Source organism: Pantherophis guttatus, chromosome 1 (genome assembly GCF_059756535.1).
Source record: "Pantherophis guttatus breed Tessera chromosome 1, ASM5975653v1, whole genome shotgun sequence".
Lineage (NCBI taxonomy): Eukaryota > Metazoa > Chordata > Lepidosauria > Squamata > Colubridae > Pantherophis > Pantherophis guttatus.
This window is the reverse complement of record NC_142063.1, coordinates 278,510,010-278,533,224: the sequence shown is the minus strand read 5'-3', so window position 1 is coordinate 278,533,224 and position 23,215 is coordinate 278,510,010. Positions and strand designations below refer to the sequence as shown.

The following is a 23,215-nucleotide window of genomic DNA, read 5'->3' as shown; positions in this document are numbered from 1 at the left end:
AACTCCCTCTTCTCTGTGGTAGCTCCTCAAGTATTGAAACATTGCTATCATGTCACTCCTAGTCCTTCTCTTTGCTAGACTAGATGTACATACTTCCCTTAACTATTCATCGTATGGTTTAGCCTCCAGACTCCTTATCATCTTTTTTGCTTTTCTTCTTTTTATGAAGAATTTGAAGAGTACTGGGCCAAAGACTGAACCTTGAAGTACCCCCTGCATGCTTCCCTCCATGTAGATTCAGTTCCATTTGGACTACCTGCTATGAGCAGTTGGTCAGCCAGTTGTTAATCCATCTGGTATTCTCTATCTCACATTGTTCTATCCTGTCTGTGAACTACTATATCTACTGCCTTACTAAAGTCTAAATAAACTATGTCCACAGCATTGCCCTGATCCACTAATTTAGTCCGTTTGTCAAAAAAGGCAATACGGTTTGTCTGACATGATTTGTTTTTGACAAACCTGAACTAGAGACTGGTTTCTAATAATTGTATTGTTTGTTTCTAGGTGCTTACAAATGTGTTCCTTGATTATGTTTCCAAGTATCTTCTTAAGTATTGATGCTTTAGGCTGATTGGTCTGTAGTTTTCTGGCTCCACTTTTATTCTTTTTTTGTAGATTGGAACCACATCAGCTTTCTTCCAGTCCCCAATGCTCCAGAGCTTTGAAAGATTTTGTTCAGTAGTTCTGAGATCACATCTGCCAGTACCTTCACAATCCTGGGATGTAATCAATTTAATCCTGGCAATTTGAACTCATCTAGAATATTACTATCTAGAATATTACCATCATCTAGAAAATCTTACCATTTTCTTGCCTATTTTGATTTGTATTCCTGTTCTGCCTCTTACAGTGCTATTTTTGATAGGTTGGACTATTTGTTTGTTTGTTTTTGCACAAGACATGCAAAGTATGAATTAAACAATCCTACTTTCTCCCTATCACCTCCTTACCACCTTCTTCCATTAGTAAACCAATCATTCCCTTAACTTTTTTCTTGTTTTTTTCATATTGAAATAATTTCTATTATTATTACTTTTGGCTTTTGTTGCAAATCTCGATACAAATACTGTGTTATTTGTTTAGCAGTTATAAACTTTACAAGATAATCCTCACTTCTTTTAATTTTAAATTACAATATATTATAGCTATAAAATAATTGTAGCGAGGATGCGCTCCAAAATATTCTGATCATTATACCTATTACTCCAAACACCATTTATTTATCTTCATGTTTTTACTAAATGGTCTTATTTTAATCGACACCATTCTGTATGGAAAATATATTATTTTGTGTCTTATATCTTGGCATTGTATAAATAAGAATAGCCATCAATGGGCTCTGAATCTATCCCTTTAAGACAAGGAATCCTAGGACCAAAATTTTGCAAATGTGTGCCAGACCATATTTGCCTCTAGCTCTGTTTAAGTCACTCTGATGGAAAACCTGCATTTTCTGCTTTAATTGAAATCTGTTCTCTGTCGGTGGATAGATGGTGAGTGACAGAACTTGGTATATCCTGTGGCTGGACACTTGTTTTAATGATTATGCTAGAAAGCTATTTGATATTAAATAGCTCAAGTAATTCCTGAAGGAGGGGGAGAAAGAAACATGAACAGCCAGTCAAATGTCAAACAGGCTATACAGCAAATATCCTTCAGAAATGCAAGGTATTTGCTGTAAGACAGATCATTCCTTCGTTCTTTCTCATTAAGTTTAAATGTACTGTTATACAAGGCCATAAATGTAGCTTTATGCAACTCCTAGTTTAATAAACAAGGAAGCATTACCGTAAAGATTGCTTCTCCTTTCTCCAGTTTTCTTCCAGAAAGCTTTAGTTGTTTATATGGATCCAATTGTCCGAGACATAGAACGATAGGATAGAAAAGGATGTAAAACTGGATTCTGGCTATGTTTCCAATCAAATAACTTCATTATAGCCATAAGGGCAAAAAACAGCAATGTGATTACCAAGAGGGGCTGTGTTGAATGTAACTCTTTAAAAAAGCTAAAATGTAACTCTGTTTATTGAATGAGCTGTCAAGGTTTGTCAGGAGGCTGAACAGGTTTGGATGGCAAGGAACTGTCCACAACTCAATCTAAGACCAAATGGTTATGGGTATCTGGGCTCTTCAGATGTGGGAGTATTCCAATTTCTATCTTGGATGTGATGGCACTTCCCCATTCAAGCATGGTGCACAATTGGGGGGGGGGTGTCTTTCTGAACTGGGAGTTCCGGATCAATGAGCAGTGGCAGAGGTGGCCATGAAGGCATCTGCTGTGCCAGTTGCACCTTTTTCTTGACTGGGGGCCCTTCAGTCAGTCACTCATGCCCTGGTCACCTCATGACTTAACTACTGCAGTGTGCTGTATGTGGGGCTGCCATTGAAGACCACCCAGAAGCTTCAGCCAGTCCAGAATATAGTGGCATAGGCAGTGGGCATGCCTTGGTATATATGTAACACTTCATGAACCACACTGGTTGCTAGTTTGCTTCTGGATGAAAGTCAAGGTGGTAGTAGATGCTATTTATAAAGTACTACAAGGTGTATGGCCTGATTACTTAAAGGACCACATGCCTCCCATATTATCTACCCTGCCAGTTCAATATGGTGGGGTTGGTGCCCTCTGGATTACATTGATTAAATAGCATCACCTCTCAGGATCCCAGAAACGTATCTTCTCAGAAGCGGTGCCTGCCCTCTGCCTTTGTCCTGCCCTCTGCCTTTGTCCTTCTCTACTACTGACTCCCCCTGGTTTATCTCTACTGTGTAAACTATTTTAGACAAGGCTTCAATTTCTTTGCCCTGGGTAAATTTTTGTTTGTCAAATAACAGGAATTGTTCAGATATTAACTGCTTTAATGATGGTTATGCTTTGATTTCAAATTTTTCCAAACTCATTTGATATATTTGATAGAAGTATTTTCTTTGACATGATTCTATAATAAATTGGAAGCTTTCAAAATTCCCAAATATCTGTAGCCTTCTTCTGATGCTCTGCCTTGATCAAATCTCCATTATTAACTTTATTATATCACCTTCAACAATTTGCCTGTCTTTGTAGTGATAATTGCATACCCTCAATGCCAAATCCCATTCCAATACCATTACTGAAATTTTTAATAAAGAATCTAGTTGAGCCTTTATATTTTCAAGTAATTTTAAGTCATCCATACACAATAAATGTGAATTTTTTATTCCTTTTTGACCAATTCATATCCACAGTTTGTCTTATTCAAAATTGTTGTCAGTGGGGCCATTGATAGTGTAGGAAGGAAATCAAACCTTCCCTGTCATTCAATTTTCCCTCTGTTCAACACCATTCAAATCTCCCCAGTATTTCCAACTCAAAAGTTAGGAATTACAAAAGTTAGGAATTATTATTATAAGCATGTCTATATTATTTTTGTGTGTTATCAAAAACTTTCTACCTCATAGTATTGGGTAAGGATTGATGATGTAAGTGCTGTTACCTAGGCCCAAGTAGTTATTACCAGACACAATCAGTCCTAAACAAACAAATTTTATTAGAACAGCTGAGAATTAGTTCATTCTCAGCTTAGTCCAAATTAATTCCAAAACAAGTCCTTCAGAAAAAGTCCTTCGGCCTTCTCACAAACCTTTGTCTTCTTTGGCACCCTGCCAAAGGCTTTTCTTGGCAAAGCCCCACGAAGTTCAGAAACAAAAGACACTGACAAGAAACAAATGTAGCAATGTTGCTTTCCTACAAAGTGTCCAAGAGCCATTGCTGCTCTTTTAATATTTATGGGAGGGGCCAATCATCTCCTGGCCTTACTCCCGAGTTGTCCTTTTTGCTTTTGCTACTCTTGTCTTCTGGCAGCTCTTTGCATGTGTGCACTAGGAACAGGCTCCTCCTGTTCCTCTGCCTCTCTGCTGTCCACCTCTGGAGGCTCCGGAGTCTGTGCATTGCTCCCAGATGGCCCTGGCTCCATCTCTGCCTCCGACACAGTCCTCATCCGGGCCTTCCCCTGACTCATTGTCCTCCCCAGCCTCCTCACTGTCCAACTCCTCTGCCAGCTCTGCAGGCTGCTGGTGGACCACAACAGTAAGTATTGAAAAAATCTGATTAACCAATGTACTGGATGCCCCTCCCTGCCTCAGCGGTGGTGGCAATCAGCAGCGGCAGCAATCAGCAGTGGCGGCGATCAGCAGTGGCGGCGATCAGCAGCAGCAGTGGTAGGTGCCGGAGATCGCCGATGGCAGCTAAGAGCTGCGGCGATCTCCACTGCCTAGAAGAGCTGATCAGTGGTATTCCAAGAGGCCGATCCCACCCCCAATCAGCTGCTCAGCAGTGAAGGCTCCTGTGTTCCTGGTGGAGGCAGGAGACACCGAGGAGGCAGCAATGGCAGCTGCTGATGCTCAGCTGACTGGTGGTGGGTGTAATGGAGCCGAGCCCTGACAGGCCAAGTGCTGGGGCTGTGATAATGTGCTGAAGCTGACCAGGCTGTTTGCTGTTTGCTTCAAGGACGCTAGCCAGATGAATACCGGATAGATGCTGGGAAGCAGAGGCAAATTTTTTTTTCTTGTTTTCCTCTTCTAAAGCTAATGTGCATTTTATGGTCCAGAGCATCTTATAGACCGAAAAATACGGTATATAGCCATTTATCTTATGACCAACTCATTTGAAAGCTATCCACCCCAAACAGAAAAAGAGACCCATAGGAAGACTGGGACACCATCCTTAACTATGCATATATCCCAGCTGAGCTCTGAAATGAGTAAACAATGCAAATATTGGTATGAGATTATATTGAAATGAATGGCTTCAAATTTATATATACGTATGTGATATCAAAATTATTACAAAATGGTTAATTGCTAAATTGTGCATTATTTTATTATTTTACTTTCTTGGAGTACTGTCAATTTTCATTAGAATTATTTCCTGCTCTTTAATGAACTTGGTCCCAGATAAACAACTGTCCTTTGATTATTTTTCATTCTCATGTATAATAGCTTAATTCACTAAGAATCTTTCTTGCTTCATATTTTTCTAAAGATTACATTTTTTAAAAAAGAATGCACTCATTTGTTATGTCAACATTTGAAGAATCAAGCCGTCTAACTTTATTTAAATGTTGAATTGAATTGAGAAGATTTTGGAGCCAAGGTGAGTCCTATTTTTTGCAGAAATTCTGTTTCAGTTCAGATAATGTCTGCATTGTTATGATGATATTGGAGTATGAAAAGAAGAATTGAGCTGAAAGAAAATTAAATCTCCAGAACCTTAGCATTTTTCTTTGATCTTCAAGAATAGCTCCTTAGATATTAAATCCAGGAAGAAAAATACTTTTAATCCCTATGTGTATATATACATAAATGCCCATTATACTGTTCCCTTCCAAGGTAAGCAAACTTTATGCATAGAAAAGGAATAAGCAAAAATAATACTAAGACAAAGAAATTATAAGGCAGAAAATTAAGAAAAATAAGCATAGAATTTCTCAGCAACTACATTCCTTTATCGGTGAGAAGCAGAAAATTGGTTCTCATACAAGTGGACAGGTAGTCATTTATTCTACCACATTGAGTTGTTCTCAGTGATTCTAGACTGGGATCCCCAAACTCTTCAGCTCATCAACCCATCCTTGGGATTTAAGAATGTTCATTGACCCCCAAAATATTTTTATATAATTAATGTATCTGGGTCAATTCTGATGATGATTTTTAATAATAATAATTATGATTGGGTGATGCAAGGATTGAGGTAAAAGAAAAATCCCCCCCAAAAAAATTGCAAATACAAAGATTTGAAGATTGAGATTGAACACTTATAGAAAAAGAAATCCCTTGTTATACCGGTTTTGTTTGGAACACTTGTAGTAAAAGATTTCCTTGATATTTGGAAATTTTGAATTTATCAGACCTGGACCCTCTAATTTTATAAAAAGATAATCTGCTGTGTAACTGCTTATATCCTCTGATACTACTTAATGTTTAGGCCCTTGGTTAGGACTTGAGTTATTAGGTTTTCAAGAGGAGGGGAGGGAGAGGGGGAGAGAGAGAGAGATTTGATAGATAGATAGATAGATAGATAGATAGATAGATAGATAGATAGATAGATAGATAGATAGATGATAGATAGATAGATAGATAGATAGATAGATAGATAGATAGATAGATAGACAGACAGACAGACAGACAGACAGACAGACAGATATGGATGGATGGATAGATAGACAGACAGATAGGCAGATAGACAGACAGACAGATAGATAGATAACAGATAGACAGATAGACAGATAGACAGATAGCCATAGACAGCAAATACCACTTCTACATCAAAGCTGAAGAAACATTGGACCACCTGCTAGGTAGCTGCTGCAAGAAGATCTCAGAGATTAACTACAAACAACAGTATGATACAAGAGCAGCAATGATGCATTGGAATATTTGCAAAAAATACAATTTGCCTGTAAGCAAGAACTGATGGAACTACAAGCAAAGATAATGACAATAGTAATAGGTGCTACAATTCCAAAACAGCTGAAGCACCACTTAAACATCACCAGCATTCACAAAATCACCACCAGTCAGTTACAAAAGACAGCTTTACTTTGGACAGCTTACCTTTTGCGACGATACCGTTAGCGCCACCAAATAACATCTCCCTCTCTTTAGGGAGGACTTGATAGGTATATTAACATGCCAAATCTTGTCTAAACATCTGTCTGACTGTGCAACCAACCATAATAATAATAACAGATAACCCTGTCAGCTGCCTCTTTCATTCTTACAAATTAATTGCAGCAGGTTTGCTCTTTAGCATTCCTGTTGTTTGGCCATTTGTTTGCTCTTGCTTTTTGGTTCTCATATCTTTCCTGCACACAGCCCTACTGACGAGATGGTATCAGTAGTCTACAAAAAATGTGGATATGTTCTACCCATTTCTGTAGCATCATTATTACCTGCAATGTTTTCCAAGAGCCATTTTACAATGACTTTGTTCTGCATTGAAGCAATTAAATGTTATTTCCTAATGTGGGGGGTCCAATCAAACCAAGTCAGATCAAACAGGCCCATTACAATGATAATATAGAACTGTCTGTATTGTTTCTCTAGACAAAACTATCTATAGGGGAAGAAGAAAGAAAGAAAGAAAGAAAGAAAGAAAGAAAGAAAGAAAGAAAGAAAGAAAGAAAGAAAGAAAGAAAGAAAGAAAGAAAGAAAGAATAGCTGGGTGACAAATATAAAGAAGAGGCAGGGATTTATCATAAGACTGTGGCCTCCATCTTGACTTTTTTGGACTTTAGCTTGCAGACACCTCTGTTTCCTGTTCAAAGGTAGACAGACAATTCTTCTGCAAGAATGGGAGAAAGAAAAGTAGAATTTGAATTTTGGTCCTGATAGCTTACTTCTTACACATTGAAGAAGCTGGATTTTTTCATTACTTCCTTTTCTAAATAAAACAGCTAAGCTAGAGTGAGGTCCTTAATCACTACTTGCAAGGTTTCTTGTTCTACTATCAATTCAGGGAGAAGAGACACTATTCTTCAGAAAAAGAAAAAGAAAATACAGTATTCTGCAGCTTTCACACATATGTCTCCATTCTTCTTTACCCCTGCTGCAAAAGCAGTTGCCATATTTGCTTAATTGAAAGGTATTTAAGTGTATGGCCTCCCTAAATAGTAATTAAATAAGCAATTGGGTTTTTTTAAAAAATATCTCATTAAAGATGATTAAATAACTTGGAAAATAGGTACTTAATATATATGCCATAGACTATTTTCTCCATTGTATAACTTTCTTTTTAAAGCATTTAAAGTCTGCTAAATGAGCATGGCGTGATGTGTTAGACATCTGGTATCACTTGATGAGAAGCAACCTAAGGAATAACAAGATGGCTCTTTCCCCCACCTCCCCTTCAGATAGTGAGGGATCATTATCTGAAGATCGGCCAGGATTACATTCATTTAAAAATATCCTACATTGCTTTTATAGTTTTCTTTATTGGAAATAGTTTAAAGTCTTAAACACATCTTTATCTATTTGTTGTAATTACAGTTCCAAGTAGCAAAACACAGTGCTAATTTAATCTGTAATGAACGCCTTAGCAAGAGAGAGCAAGAAAAAAGCAGGCGGTTGTTTCCCATAGCATTATTTTTCCCTTTAAAAATAAAACTTAAATAGTGATTTTAGCATGGTGCTATTCTATTATGGTATATTGTTTACTTGGTTTATTTACTGACTAAAAGGACGTGGCACTCTTGTCACTGCCATTATCCTTTCCATCTTCCTATATCTTCTGGGGGTGATTTAGATCAGGATCAAATAACCAAAGTCTCTTTATAGAAGGGCTGTCAGTTGTTTATAAAGAGTTGGGTTACAGAATGACAGCTTTTTGCATTATCAGGATGGTTGCACATTTAAGTTTTGCTTCAGGATATTTGGAGAAATGCCTTCAGCAGTAATTGAAAGAAGGGATTGAATGAATCATTGTGGTTTACCAGTTTCCCCCCCACCCTCTCTCCCAAAGCCAGATCTTGATGCTATCTCTATCTTGATTACATATCATTCTAAGTTATGTTTTTGTTTCAATATTCCTTGGGAGAAGTATTGTAATATCTAACATGCTATGTGTCTTGGTTGTCATAACTAATCTTTTATAAAATATATGTTAAAAGGACAAGGAAGATTTAACATAACATAACAACATAACATATAACATGACATGACATAACATAACATAAAAACATAACATAACATATAACATAACATAACATGCCTCAGCTTATATCCATTTGTTCAACAACTATTCAAAGTTACAGTGGTACTGAAAAAAATGGACATATGATCCATCCTCAAAAGCTATATGGCCATCACAGCACTTCCACAGTCAGTGCCCAGCTTGTTATTATGTCATTGCAGTGATCCATGGTCATATGACTGCCATTTGTGATGGGACTCAGACTGACAGTTTCTATCCTGGTGCCTTTAATCACTTGACCAAACTGGCTGTCTTGTTTTTCCGGTTCTGACAACTAAACAGTCTGATTGTCTGACTGAAATTGTCCCATTCCTGCCCAGCCTTAATTTTCTGATGCCTAAGATGTCAATGTGTTGTTAATTCATTTTGCCTTTACTGGGGCGGGGGGGAGAGGAGGAGAAGGAGAAGGAGAAGGAGAAGGAGAAGGAGAAGGAGAAGGAGAAGGAGAAGGAAAAGGAGAAGGAGAAGGAGAAGAAACCACCTGAGCCTGACTCCCAACTACATCTTATGTTTTATGTTTCCAATTGTTGGAAGAAATGTCCATCTGGGTTCAGTTCCAGTGGGGAAAAAGACACTCGGTTTATGGAAGTTGCTTGGAAAGAAGGTTTATTGATGAACAGGATCACATGGTTTGAGATCCTGGGCAAAAAAAAGAGCAGAGATGCTGAGAGTGCGTGGGTTTTATGCTCTCTGTTGGGCTTTGAATTTGAGCTTGTGTTCTGATTGGTTGTCAGACTTCCATGGGGTCATGCAGGGGTAACTTTGTAGGTTGTCTTTTCAGTCCCAGGCTTGGTTGACTCTTGCTGGGTGATGATGTAATGAAAGGGCTTTGGGCCCTTTGGGCTCTGCCTGAAGGAGGTAGATCTTTGTTATGTAGAATAGACTGGCCCAGGCCTTAATGGCCCATTGATAAAGGGGTGGGGGAGCTGAGTTTCTGCCTTCCTTTTAGAAGAAATATTCTGCCCTTTTAATATTTCCTAAAATATCTCATTTTTCTAGAAGAGGGGTGGGCGCTAACTTCCTACACACTATAATTTTTTAGGTTTTCTTTTTCTGCATAGCAGCATCAGCAACTAGATATCCCAAAGGCTTTAATCTAGGCATTTCAAAAACATCATTAGTACTCCAAAGAAACTTCAGCTCCTCTGCAGTAAATTGCCAAGTACCCTCTGACTAGAGAAATCCATGAACCATCTATATATACACTTTATATTGTCTTGGTTAAAAAGAGGATACATCGTATTCTTCTCCCACACAATATAAAATTATGCCTTTCCCATTATCACTAAAGTGATTATTCACTTCCAGCATCTTTTGATACCCCTGATGCCCAAGATATCTACTTGCTTTAGGTGGCAGCTGAGATGACCTTCAGCTTTGGGTGATCTGACTAGAAATATATTCTCTTGGCATTCATTCATTTTGCTTCTCCCTTCCAGGAACAGCTTCTGGGACACAATGAGACAGCATAACACAACCTGGGGATAGTATATATGATACCTTTAAAAAGACCATAACATTATTATTATTAAAAACAGAGAAAGAACAGACAACAGCAATTTAAAATTCCTCCACACGGGATCCCTACTGAAAAGTCATTACAAACTTTAAAAGGGGCAAAACTGTAATAATTATAATAATAAACTGATATGGCAAATTGCATTTGACAAAGGGCCATGAAAGTTTATTCCATAATATTCTTTTTCAGTTTCACTGCCATAGTTTTTAATGATGATCATAATTATAATTACTGTTGTCTAGAATTATTTAAATAAAAATAAGACTGCTTGCATATTAATCATGAGATGTGGTGAGGGGGGAACTGAATGCCTGTCTTACTTTTCCCTTTCTCCACTAGGTGAATGATGCGTAACTGAAATGGATTGTCATCTTATTAGAGTAACTGAGCCAATTTTTTTTTTTTTTAAAAAAAGGGTGAATCAGGAATATTCTATGAATACAAAACCAAACTCACAGAATTCACGGGATTTATTAAGATAATGCCAGGCATGATTTGCAATCCTTTTTCTCACAAATATTAAGTGTAACAAATGTTTTAGGTTTAGCTAAATGTACTATGTTGCAGACTTGAGATCATTATGCCAACTTACAGAATTTACAGAACAAACTAGGAAGGAAGGGAGGGAGGGAGGGAGGGAGGGAGGGAGGGAGGGAAGGGAGGGAGGGAGGAAGGAAGGAAGGAAGGAAGGAAGGAAGGAAGGAAGGAAGGAAGGAAGGAAGGAAGGAAGGAAGGAAGGAAGGAAAATTTTCAAAGCTCACTGCCAGCTATCCATAAGGAAACTCTATGGGAAACTGACAGGAAGTGGAAGTTACTCTCACTCCTACTGATTTTTTGCCCTTCCTATTAAGGTAAGACAGGGCTGTCAAACTCCCAACCCATGGTCTGGATGCATTATGCACTGGCCACACCACTGTCCAATTTAGCGAAGGGTGGAAAAGTCTTGATATGTCACGTGATGATGGCCTGATGATGTGAGTTTGACACTCCTGAGGTAAGATAATATCTCTGAAATGATCACACAATGGGTCACGGGTTTTCTAGTACAAACTAAAAATTCAATTAATGATTTATATAAGAGAAGAACAGAATCTAGGCTTTTTCTTAAACAGTTGATTATTAAAGTATTCACATTAAAAAAGGAAGTTGAGTCCACATACATGATCGGGACCTCTTGTTCACAACAAGAAACTGCCAGAAGATGCACTAGGTTACACACAAGGAAGCTTGTTTCTCTGTGCACAGTCTTCTTTGCTGTATCTGGGTATCTATTCTGAGTTCACACTGAGGTGCCATGATCTGCTGCAGATGGCAGGATTCCCATGGCTATACCACCACTCCACTCAGAAACACAATACCTGTCTCTGCCATCTACATTAGCAGTTGCTCCATATAAAATTACTCCGACAATCTGCTTACCAAAGACAGTGATGGAGCTAAGCATGAGTATCTATGAAAGGGGGCATATGGCAAATGCATCATTTATGTGATGATATTATGATACATTGATATCATTGGGGCTTGTGCCAAATATGCCAGAAACTATCACTGAAATAATATTTTTGTAATATATTTGTACACATGTACTAATCAATGTAGTAGTGATTGAGTATTTTTGTGCCATGGAATCCCTTTGAAAGTCTGGTAAAATCTATGGGCCTCTTCCTATAAAAATATATATATAAAAATGCATACATATAGTATTGCAAAGAAATTTATTTATTTCTCAAATTTTGCCACTGGTAGTATTTTCAGTATTACCCAAGGTATTCCCAACTACTGAAAGTTTCATTTTAACAGTAGTCTTTGAAGAGGCTCTTTCCATGTACCCTTGCAAAAAAATGATTTATGCTTAAATACACTTCTATTAATATTAGAAATATGAAATAAGTAATATGGTAATATAGTTGTTTTTACTATTATTCTTTTAAATGAATAATAAAATACCCATTTTGGGGTATAACAATTGTAAACAAAGTTATCAAAGTTAATACATATTTCAGAAGTTTAGACCAGGGGTGAAATGCTACCAGTTCACACCAGTTCAGGCGAACCAGTAGTAATAAAAGCTACCAGTTCAGGCAAACCGATATTTCCGATGATCAGCTGTTCCGCGTGATTTATATTCGCTAGAAAGCAGGAAATCCTGCTTTCTAGCGAATCTAAATCAGGTGGCACAGCTGTTCCCGCCCCTCGCTGTTCTACTTACCTTCTTAAGCCTCCTTTTTCCGTGTGAAGCGCATGTTTGGTGTGCACTGTGCATGCACATGCAGTGTGTGTTTGGCATGCACTACACATGCGCACACGCAGTGTGCATTTGGCATGCACCACACACACGCAGGCTGCAAACAGGTGGCAAACCACAGAGGATTTCACCACCGGTTTAGACTCCATAAGTTGTCTTATTGCCTATGTACATTATTGAATGAAAACCTAAGATATGTTAGAGATTAGTGAAAATAAACTTGTAATTTTCTTCCTACACAATTAAGAATCTGCTTGCTATAGGAATAATAAAAATTCACATATTCACCATTATGGTGGATCTCCTATAATTAAAAAGTCATTTATAATATAATTATTAAAACAATTTATTATAAAATAGTCATTGTGTTCTTTCCCACACTTTTCAAAGGTTGAAAAATGCAGCCTTGGGATCAGAATCCAATACCTAAGAAAGTGAGATTTATTTCTTTATTGGTCTGCACATGGAATTTACTTAAGGAACTGGAACAAGTAATTGGTGCCTTAAAAATAATTGCCAGGTGTTTACAATGTTTGCTACATAATCTCACTGATTCCTGTTCCTCTCTGACGGGTTCCTCTTCTAACTGAACCTTACTTTCATTCTAATCTATACAACCAACTCTTGCCTTCATTTGTTCTTGTGTTACAGCTTCATTGTATCTCCCTGATGACTTCTAATAATATTTTCCATCACATATCCTGGTATGAATTGTTCTCTACTATGAATTAATTTAGAGGAATGCCAGCAGTGGTAGGAGGGGGAAAGACTATTGAAGCCTTCCTCCTCCATCCATTATTCTGCGTATTACTATCTCCCGCCATTTTTCCACATTAGAGAAAAGGTAGAGAGAATCCTAAAGTTCTCTCCCACAAGGAAAAAAGCAGAAGGAGGCATCTGGATGAGAAAAATAGCCAAACGGGCTAGCTAGCATCTTCTCCACTGTTCCTCTAAGCAAATCAACTCTTCTAGGGTTCTTTGCTTTCAAATTATGGGAAAGTTGAATGTAGTTGTATACACAACTTTGTCTCAGATTCGTTTTTACAATAGTCAAGGTTTTTAATGTCATCTCAACTTTTCTAAAAGTCAATCAATGATGGATTACCTGCAATCTGCCTCTCGTGTGATTTCATCCCTAGAAGAAAAATACAGAAAAGCCAATACAACTTGGAGTTAATCACTGTGTTCATGAAGTGAGTTTTATATTATTCTACTAATTGACATGACTTACAATAATGAAATGTAAGGTATATTGGGCATGAAAACAGTGCCATTGCCTTAACACCAATAGTGTTTAATAAACTTTTATTGTTATTTATCCCGTTTGCGTTTTATTCTCCTCCCAGAGAACTCAGTGTGACTTAATAAGTTACCTTAAGTCACCTCCCAGCTTTGTGAGTTGGAATTGTCTGATAGAAAGTAATTCTACAAAGTTGATCCCAGGGAGCTTCAGAGTTGGATAGGAATGCAACTTATCTTTTCCCAAGATACGTAGTCCCGTAAGTATATCTGTTTTCACATTATTAAAATCACAGAAGAAACCACCAGCAAATCCCACTCTTTTCCTTAGTTTTACACCTGATTTCCTTCATGGCAAAACAAATAATGTTTGTTTGGACCAAACTGAGCATTTCTAACCCATTTTTGTTCAATTCAAATGATTGGGTGAGCTTATTTAGGGGAATACCAGGAGTGGTAGTCACTACTGACATGGCAACAATGGATTCCTCTGAATTAACACTTGCACCAAGAATGAGAGAAGATAATTTAATGAGTTGGAATCATGTCAGGGCAGGTATACAGAAAATTAGATCTTGAAGAAAAAATTGGAATAATAGATTAATGAGTAAAGATGGGGTGAATTTTATCTGGAGAGAGGAAAAGGCAGATGTGACTCAAGGATAGCAGGTCTCCTCTTAACCTTGATCTATATATTGAACATATAAAGTAAGCTATTGACACAGTGAGTGACGTTTGTCACTAAGAAACAGTCTTCATTCATTATTTGGCATAGTTTAAAGATGTTAATAACAAAGGCCTTCATTAATCTTCTGGAAATAATGAAATACTAATAAGATATAAATCTGGATCCTGCTTAAAGAGAAGACCTGGTGTTACTGGGAAATATCAGTATGCTTTTGTTGCTTGTCATATAGAATTGATATTATAATTGCATTCTAAATTTGCTCATCAATCATAGTGTCAGCAGAGTGCTTGATGTGGGTAATGCTACAGTGCGTGCTGTTGTTGTTTGCCTTGGCTCAGCTTTGTTATTTAAGGACAAAATGGATAAAAGCAAGAATCCCAAGTTTGGGAATCCATACTAATCCTTTAGAAATAGTTGACTTTCTATCATAAGTCTGGTGAAAAAGAGTGTAGGAAGTTAGCATCCCACCCCTTTCCTAGAAGAATGAAATATTTTAGGAAATATTAAAAAGGCAGAATATTATGTTTCCCTGGTTGAGAAATGGAGAAACATGTTTTAAAGACAAAGCAACTCCCATCTTCCTGCCCCCCCCCCCCTTTGTTAATGGGCCAGAGGCGGAAACTCAATCTTTGACAATAGGACCCATCTGAAACACAACAGCAACAGAAACTAACACAATGGGACCCATCTAGGACAGAAACTCACCACATGGCACCTGGGAAGATTACATCAGCCAGCAAGGCTAAGACCCCCACCCCCTGGGAGTCTGACAACCAATCAGGATACTCTTTCTGGGCCCCAGGAAGTTCAAAGCCAGAGAAAGCATAAAACCTGGGGACTCGCTGTATCTCACCCTTTTCTGTTCAGGAACGCAAACCATGTGATCCTGTCCACCATTAAACCATCTTTCCAAGCAGGCTCCATGTTTCCAGTGTCTTTTTCCCCACTTGGAGCTGAACCCAGAAGGATATTTCTTCCTACAAGAGAAAAGTCAACTCAAATGTTTTATCAGAAAGCCCAAACATGTGTTTTCCTTGATCACTGCTTGATAATATATTGCTATCTCATATTCATAATACATGTTTCAATGACTGATAAATAGAACTGTATTTACAGAGTGTATGATCCATTGAGTGAAAAAGTGTAGATAAATTCTGGCAACAGATACAGAATGAAAATAACTGAAGATAGGAAACCTAATGCAATGACCTTTGGATAAATGTAACAATTTGTTTTTACCACGGATGCAGTAGGCAACTTATCTTTAGTGCTGCTTCAAGACATAATGGCAAATACTGAGAATTAGTGGAGCAGGATAACTCTATGCCATTTAATTATCCATATTGGGGGCAGGGATTTTCAGTATCTTATATTCACTTTCTGTGTTTTAATTAAACAAGCCATAAGAATAAATTCCACAGTGGACTAAGAGAAAGGCTGCTTTTCCTCACTTATCCTTAAAATTGAGAATAGCCTTCCCCATCTAGTGCCCTCCAGTGGCACTATAATTCTCCCATCTGGCACCATAATTTTGGGGATTTGCAATCCCAATACATCTGAAGAAGAGAGGCTTAGAAAGTAGATTCCAACATACTTACACCATTTGCATTACAATGAACACAATCTTTTTCACTGAGCTTTTGGAAGCAAAAAGCCTGCATATGGTTGATGGTCCGTTACTGGATCCAATCAGCTCTCTGTGACTCTGTGTAGCTCCGAACAATCAAAGAAATTCCAATAGAACCAATAAACCATAAAAATAGATTAAAAATGGCAAGCACAATGAAGTGAGGAATGTCACTCTTCCTCACTGAAGTGTGATGTTGTGTATGTTTCATTGTTTTATCACTTTAAGTCAAATGGAATCTATAGAATAAGTGATGTAATGTATGTATAGATAACAGTAAAACTTTTCAACACAGAATATTACTTTTAAAGGCTAGGGCTAGAGGTGACATTTCATATTTACACATTCTAACTCAATATAACCTGATCCACACCTCCCAAATTCATCTCCGTCTAGGAGTCAGTTGCTCGCTCTCTTTCACACTTCCTGGATCACTTGACACAGCTGTTGTTGGGGGTGGGGGGAGGGAGATCCAATATACCAACAAGCATTTTTTAAAAAAAACAGAAAAAAGGCACCTGCAAGTATGCAGCACAGAAGTTTGGCACATATCCAATAGCTTTTGATTTTTCTGATCATTCAGACATCAGACAGTGAGACTGAAAAGAACATCCAAGGTAAGAGACAAGTGTTTTTATTGGTGAAAAGAAGCATGGGTATCATAAATAAAGTTTAGCTCTTCTTTTCTATTTTCAAGCAGAATCAGCCAAATAAGCCTGAGATGTCTAGACTTGAAAAGACAGGCTCTGAAGAAATCAAGTTCTTGCTTCCTTTCAAATGGAAAATATATCAGCCAGGTAGGTGCTTGATGTGTATTGATTCCGCTTAAGAATGCTACAAACTGGCTGCCAACTGAGACAAGGAATCCACTTGAGGCTGCAGTCCCTGAGGGAAAAGAAAGTGCTGAATATTTGCAACATAATTTGGGTACCCTGCCTCAGGGATCACCTTTCTGAAGTGATACATGCATTGTATTTTACAGGGAGGTCACACCATCTACAGCAGCAAGTTGAAGTCATCCTTGGAGGGATGTCAGTTCCTGAGTTCCAAGGATCTGGTGAAGATAGGCACCTCAAAGCCAAAGCTGCCAAGTTAAACTTCTCTGGCATCACATTCCCTGGCTCTCTTTATTCCACAAACTTTTAGCATACAATGAATTTGGGTAATAAATTAGGGCCTCCTCTTGCTTTTTTCCCCCCTCCCTATTATTACTTCTCCACTTAGCATGCCAGATATTGCTAGCTATAGCCTTTCTGGTTCAGATAATAAAGGAGGAATAATCTGGGTAAGACACTAGGATGATTGCAATTAATAAAGGTTTATTGATTAAGTCCTGATACTTATTTCTTGGATAGATCCCTCTGCAGTGAGCTGCATTGAGCGCAAGTAGCAGCAAGAAAAAGACAGCATGGCAAATTGCTCAGAGAGGAGTTGCTTTTGCTGGGCAAGTTTCAATTTCTCCTTCCCACAATTCTGCCCGAATTGCTTAGTTTAAGCATCAGCAAGAGAAGTTTACATATTATAGAGTCTTAGTTACAAGTGTTTAGCAGGTATCGGCCACCTAATTAAGGCCAAAGTGAGAAATAATTATCTAACTGGGATCAGAGCAGGGAGTTTGTTATCTCGCAGCTTGCACAAAGCAAAGAAACAGCTTGCCTGTTTGGAAAAATCTAGTTTGTCAAAGCAGCCTCTCTTCCTGGTGTTAATTAAAAAAAATGTGGGTCAGGCACAGGGCACCAGTGGACATGTTGTCTATTTTGTTCTATTCTTTTTTAGATGTTCCTTTCATTTCAAAACTGGCTCCATGCTGTCATTGTATATGTTGACAATCTATAATCTGAGGCCCCTGAAATCCTTGGGAACCACTTAGCAACCCTTCCTAAAAGTTGTAGCTGGGGGAAAAGCCAGGTCATCAAGATCTTCTGAAACTCCAGCATGGTGGGGCCCACAGATCTCAGGGAGAAATTTATTCTAGAGGACAGGCATTATAACAGAGAAAGCACACTTTCAATAGATGGCATTAATTGAAGGATCCTGGAGCATGCCAACCCTGCCAGTTCAAACCGGTTTGGCAGCTACTATGGAGATAGGCAGTCCCTGGAGTAACCAGGCCCTATGAAATGTTGAGCTTTATAGGAATAGCCAGCAGCTGGAATTGACACTTTTATGCAGTTATCTAGTACATGAGAAACAGTCCCAGCAAATTCAATAAGGCCTACTCCTGAGTAAATGCATTATATGGGATTGCATTGCATTGACATAGGCAGCTTATTCTCAGGAAAATATTCTCAAGAAAGAGAAGTAATATGTAGCTTCATGTGGTGCTTACAGTTTTGGGATTTCTGAGAAACTCAGCCACAATGGCCATTATATGTACAGATTTTGTGGCATTTGAACATTTTGATACATACATCCATTTTGACTCAGAAAATAGAGTGTACCTTATGGGTAGTCAGGAGTAGAAGTTTCCTTGTAATGCTATGAGAATTACTAACACTATTAGTGCATCCTTTTCTCTAATTATTACACATTATACCTCACATAAATCAAAAGTTGTGGAAATGCTAGTAAAACATCAATGGCTTCCTGGCCTTCAGGTCCCCATATTAATCAAGTATCTTATAAGCATTCTTATAAATGGCCAGTCTATGACCTAGTGAGGAATGTGATTCAATGTTGAAGAATTCTCACTTTCAAATAGGAAAGTAAGAACTTTTAGCTTAGAACTTTTAGCTTAGTCTTTACTTACTCATCTTTAGTTCTATCACTGTAATCACATTGGCATGTTTTGTTATGCTGTTAACCAAGCCGAGATGGTCTGAAAAACTGTTACCAAAACTATCGAATATCCAAATTCATGATTGCCTCTGAGTCCTTTAACTTACCATATAACTGCCTTAGAACCAAACACCCAACATTAATCATAGAATGATTAATCATAATCATGATTTCATTACTTGGCCATATTCATCACAAGTAGGGGTGGGCTGCTGGGGGTTCACAGGGGTTTAGGAGAACCTCTAGCTAAGATTCTGTGCAGTTCAGAGAACCCCCAAATCCCACTCCTGGCTGGCCCCGCCCCACCCACCCCTCCCAGGAGTCCCCATGTGGCCCATTTTAGATGTAGGTAAGTGCAGGGTGCACATGGAGGCTCGGGAAGGGTGAAAAATGGGCCTACGGGAAGTTTGGGAAAGCAAGAAACGGGCCCATTTCCATCCTCCAGAGGGCCTCCGAAGCCCGGAGAGGGCAAAAACACCCCTCCCCACTGTGGTGCAGGAGGCCGACTAGGCCATGCCCACCATGGCCACGCCCACCCAGCAACCAGGTAGAAAACCCCTTGCTAAAAGTTTTGAAGTCCACCCCTTGTCACAAGCATTATCCTTCGCTTTTAACCAGGCCCAGATTCCAATAACAGGCCTTCTCCTTTTACTTGCAATATCTTACCACTCTATGGTTACAGCAAAATTTCATCCTTGATAAATCACTCATTGCATTTAACCACAGCATCTCTGGATAGCATGATGGGTAGCATACAATTTAAATGTCACAAGTAAATGCCTTATTCTCCATTATGTAAATAGTACATGAACAGGGTATCAGGGGTTAACTTATTCTTCACCTCTTAATGTATTCATATTTCACCACTCCCATATCTAGCTCCACCCATTGTATATATAAGGAGCTGCATACATTCATTCTGTGCTTCTATCTGTGAATATTCAGTGAATATAGAATGCCTTATGTAAATAAACAGTGATTTATTTGAATTTATAATTCTCAACTTATTTATTGAGTCTGATCCTGAAAATATCGTAACAATCTGGTAGCAGAGGATGGTTGAATTGACTCAATAAAAACTTAAACATGTCTAAAAGAGATAGGCCCAACACCAGGGCATACAGCAAAGAAATGGAAGCGGATCAAGAAATAATCGATGAGTCCACGAATGCAATTTCGAGAGAATCTGAAGAATACACCACAGATGACGAAGAAATAATAAATGAAGATGATGACCAAGAAGAAAACGAAATAGAAAACAACGAACTCAGGTCAGAGATACTAAAACTTTTAAAAAGCCAAAAGAGCAATGAAAGTCTCGTCGCGAACCTCCAAGATATACTAAAAAACAACGGAGCAGCGAGAGAGAAGCACATCGCTACTGAAAAATCAAAAGACTCAAAAATAGTGAGTAATATGCTTGCCGATAAAAACGCAACAAAGAAGAAAACCAACAATCCCGCGCAAAATTTCGAATGGCAGCCATCTTGGTTTCAACAGACGCCTAAGATGAACGAAGCAGAGCCCATCAAAAAGCAGGATTCAAAATATCTGGCGCGAAAAGCCTTACTCGATGCAAAAATGAAAGAGAAAAAAATATACACCTCAGAAGAATCAGACACAGAGAACGAAGAAGATTCAATAGACATGCAAGTAAAGTCAGCAATGAAAACGCTTTTTGCAGCATTTGGACCGAAACTGAAGATCACTAAAAAATCAACAAAAAAACTAGCAAGCGAGCCAACGCCTCAAAATCTACCCGCTCCTATCCAGACGGCGAGAGCACCGACGCCTGAGCCCAGAGAGTCCTGCAGATACCGCCCCACGCCGCAGACTAATCCAAGGACCAGCGCCTTCAGCGAAAGAAAACGAGCGCCCGCTATCACCAGGACTCCAAAGATCGAGCCGGAGACTGAATCATCGGAAGAAGAACAAAGCGAGGGAGCTGCAGCAGCGAGAACCTCTCACGATGACTCCAGGAACGAAATGAGCAACGCGCATGCGCAAGACTATGCAGACAACTTCGGAAGACATGAGATGCGGAGAGAATCATGCAAACTCGTTGCGAGCATCCCCACACCGTTTTGCAACTTTCAACATTTGCAAGACCACGGACTACCTCCGGTTGTAAGTAATGGACCCAACAATGTTGGGAATTTACCCAATGACTTCCCAAAGCTGAGAATAGATGGCATTAATTTGCAAGAATGGTATCAGCAGCTCCAGGTTGTCTTTATGAAAGAAAATTTACTCTTTTTTATTACTAATCCCCCAAAAAGACCTTGGACTCTAAAGTTAGATTGCCTACACCATAGAGCATTCTTCTTATTAATTTCCAGTGTATCTCCTGCCATGTATCACAGTATTAAGCAAAATCTGACTGTCTCAGAAATTATTCAATGCATGTTTAATTTATTTCACAGTGAAAGTGTAGCCACTACCACAAGAATGTCTAAAGATTTCTTCTCTTCTAGGATAAAGCCAGGGGTTACCATAAGTGAACATTTAATATCTTTAAACAAAATTAGAGCAGAACTGCACTTAAGGGGGGACATAATTTCAGATCAAACGATGAAAAGTGTTATTATCAACTCACTTGACCCATCATGGGATAATTATATGTCACATTTAGACACAATCAATCTAGGATACTTATCCATAGAAAGTCTATCTAACAAGTTAATAGCTGAAGACAATTCAAGGAGGAGTCGTTATAACAACCACGTAGAACACAAACAATATAAAAAGGTAGCATTTCAAGAAAGATATCATGAACCATTTGGATGCCACAATTGTGGGTCCAGAGAACATAATAGGAGGGATTGTCCTAAAATTCTAAGAGAAAGACATAGGTCAGAATATAGAAATAGGTACAACAACAGACAACCTTCCATTGATAGACATAGGTATAGAAGTCCACCCAACTATAGAGAACATAGAGGGGGCAGAGATAATTCAAAGGATAGAAAGTCTGGTTCGCTGAATGGGCTAAACAAACATGACAACATTAACATACAACAACCAGAGAACAACAATTGGCTTATTGATTCTGGAGCAACTAATCACACTACAAATAATAAAAATATATTATCTTCTTTTGTAGAAGATAAATTTGTAATCAAAGTAGCTAATCAAGAAAAGGTTCAAGTAATAGGTAGAGGGAATGTAATCTTACCTGGCCTAGGAAAAGTAGAGGGGGTATTACTAATACCTGAAATACCTCATAACATACTTAGTGCAATAAAACTAAGCAGAGATTCTGACATTAACATTGTGTTCTCAAAGGGAAAGGCAACATTAGAGAAAAACAGAACAAACATAGGCACAGTAATAATCAAAGGAGGTCTACCTTATTTTATGACAAAGGAGAAATGGTTAAACAACATTGATTCAAATATGGAAGATGACAATGAAATAGATAATAGAGACAATAGTAACAGTGACAATGAGGAACTTGAAGTAACTCATAATCACAAAGATACACACAATGAAAAAAAACCTAAAATAGGTAAACCAATTCACGATGAGTGTGCTCATGTCTTACATAGGAAATTAGGACATGCCAGTTTTCCTGTAGTGCAAAAGATGACTGAACATGCAGAAGGTGTCAAAATAAAAAATTGTGAAAACTATTTGGAATGCTCAGTATGTAAATCTACAAAACTCAAAACTAGTCCCAGACCTAGAAAGTCAACGAGATCAACTAACAAAATTTTTGACTTGGTACACATGGATCTAGTTGGTCCATTAACACCATCAAATACTTATAAAAAACGTTACTTTCTAACCATTGTGGATGATTATAGTCGTTATGGATTTGTTTACACATTAAAACATAAAGATGAAACCTTTCAGAAATTTAAGGAGTTTTACAAATGTATAGAAACACAACACAATATTAAAATAAAACAAATCATGACAGATAGGGGATGTGAATTCATGTCTAAGGAATTCTCCCAATGGCTAAAAGACAAAGGAATGTTACATTACACATCTAGCCCGTTTTCTGCATTCCAGAACGGAGTGGTAGAGAGAAAGAACTCAACATTACAAACCATGATTAGATGCACATTAGAGGATGCTGGCTTAGGTAAACAATTCTGGTCAGAAGCCCTACAATATTCTAATTACACACAAAACAGAACTTGGTCCAGTATTGTAAATAAGACACCGTATGAAGCGATGTATAACAGGAAACCAAAACTAGCACACATGCACATATTTGGAGTCACTGCAGACGTACACATACCTAAACAATTGAGGCGCAAAGGTGAGAACGTATCCAGAAGACTTAGATTTATGGGATACGAGACAGGTACAAAAGGATACAGATTTATCGATAGTAATAACAAATTTATAGTTTCCAGAACAGCTGTGTTCCATGAACA

The 23,215-nt window shown here is 38.2% G+C and overlaps 1 pseudogene; it reads left to right on the top strand.

Moving 5' to 3' along the window:
* Positions 1-4,097: 4,097 nt before the first annotated feature.
* The window catches only part of LOC148116865 (uncharacterized), a 126,414-nt pseudogene continuing 107,296 nt past the window's right edge, over positions 4,098-23,215 (top strand).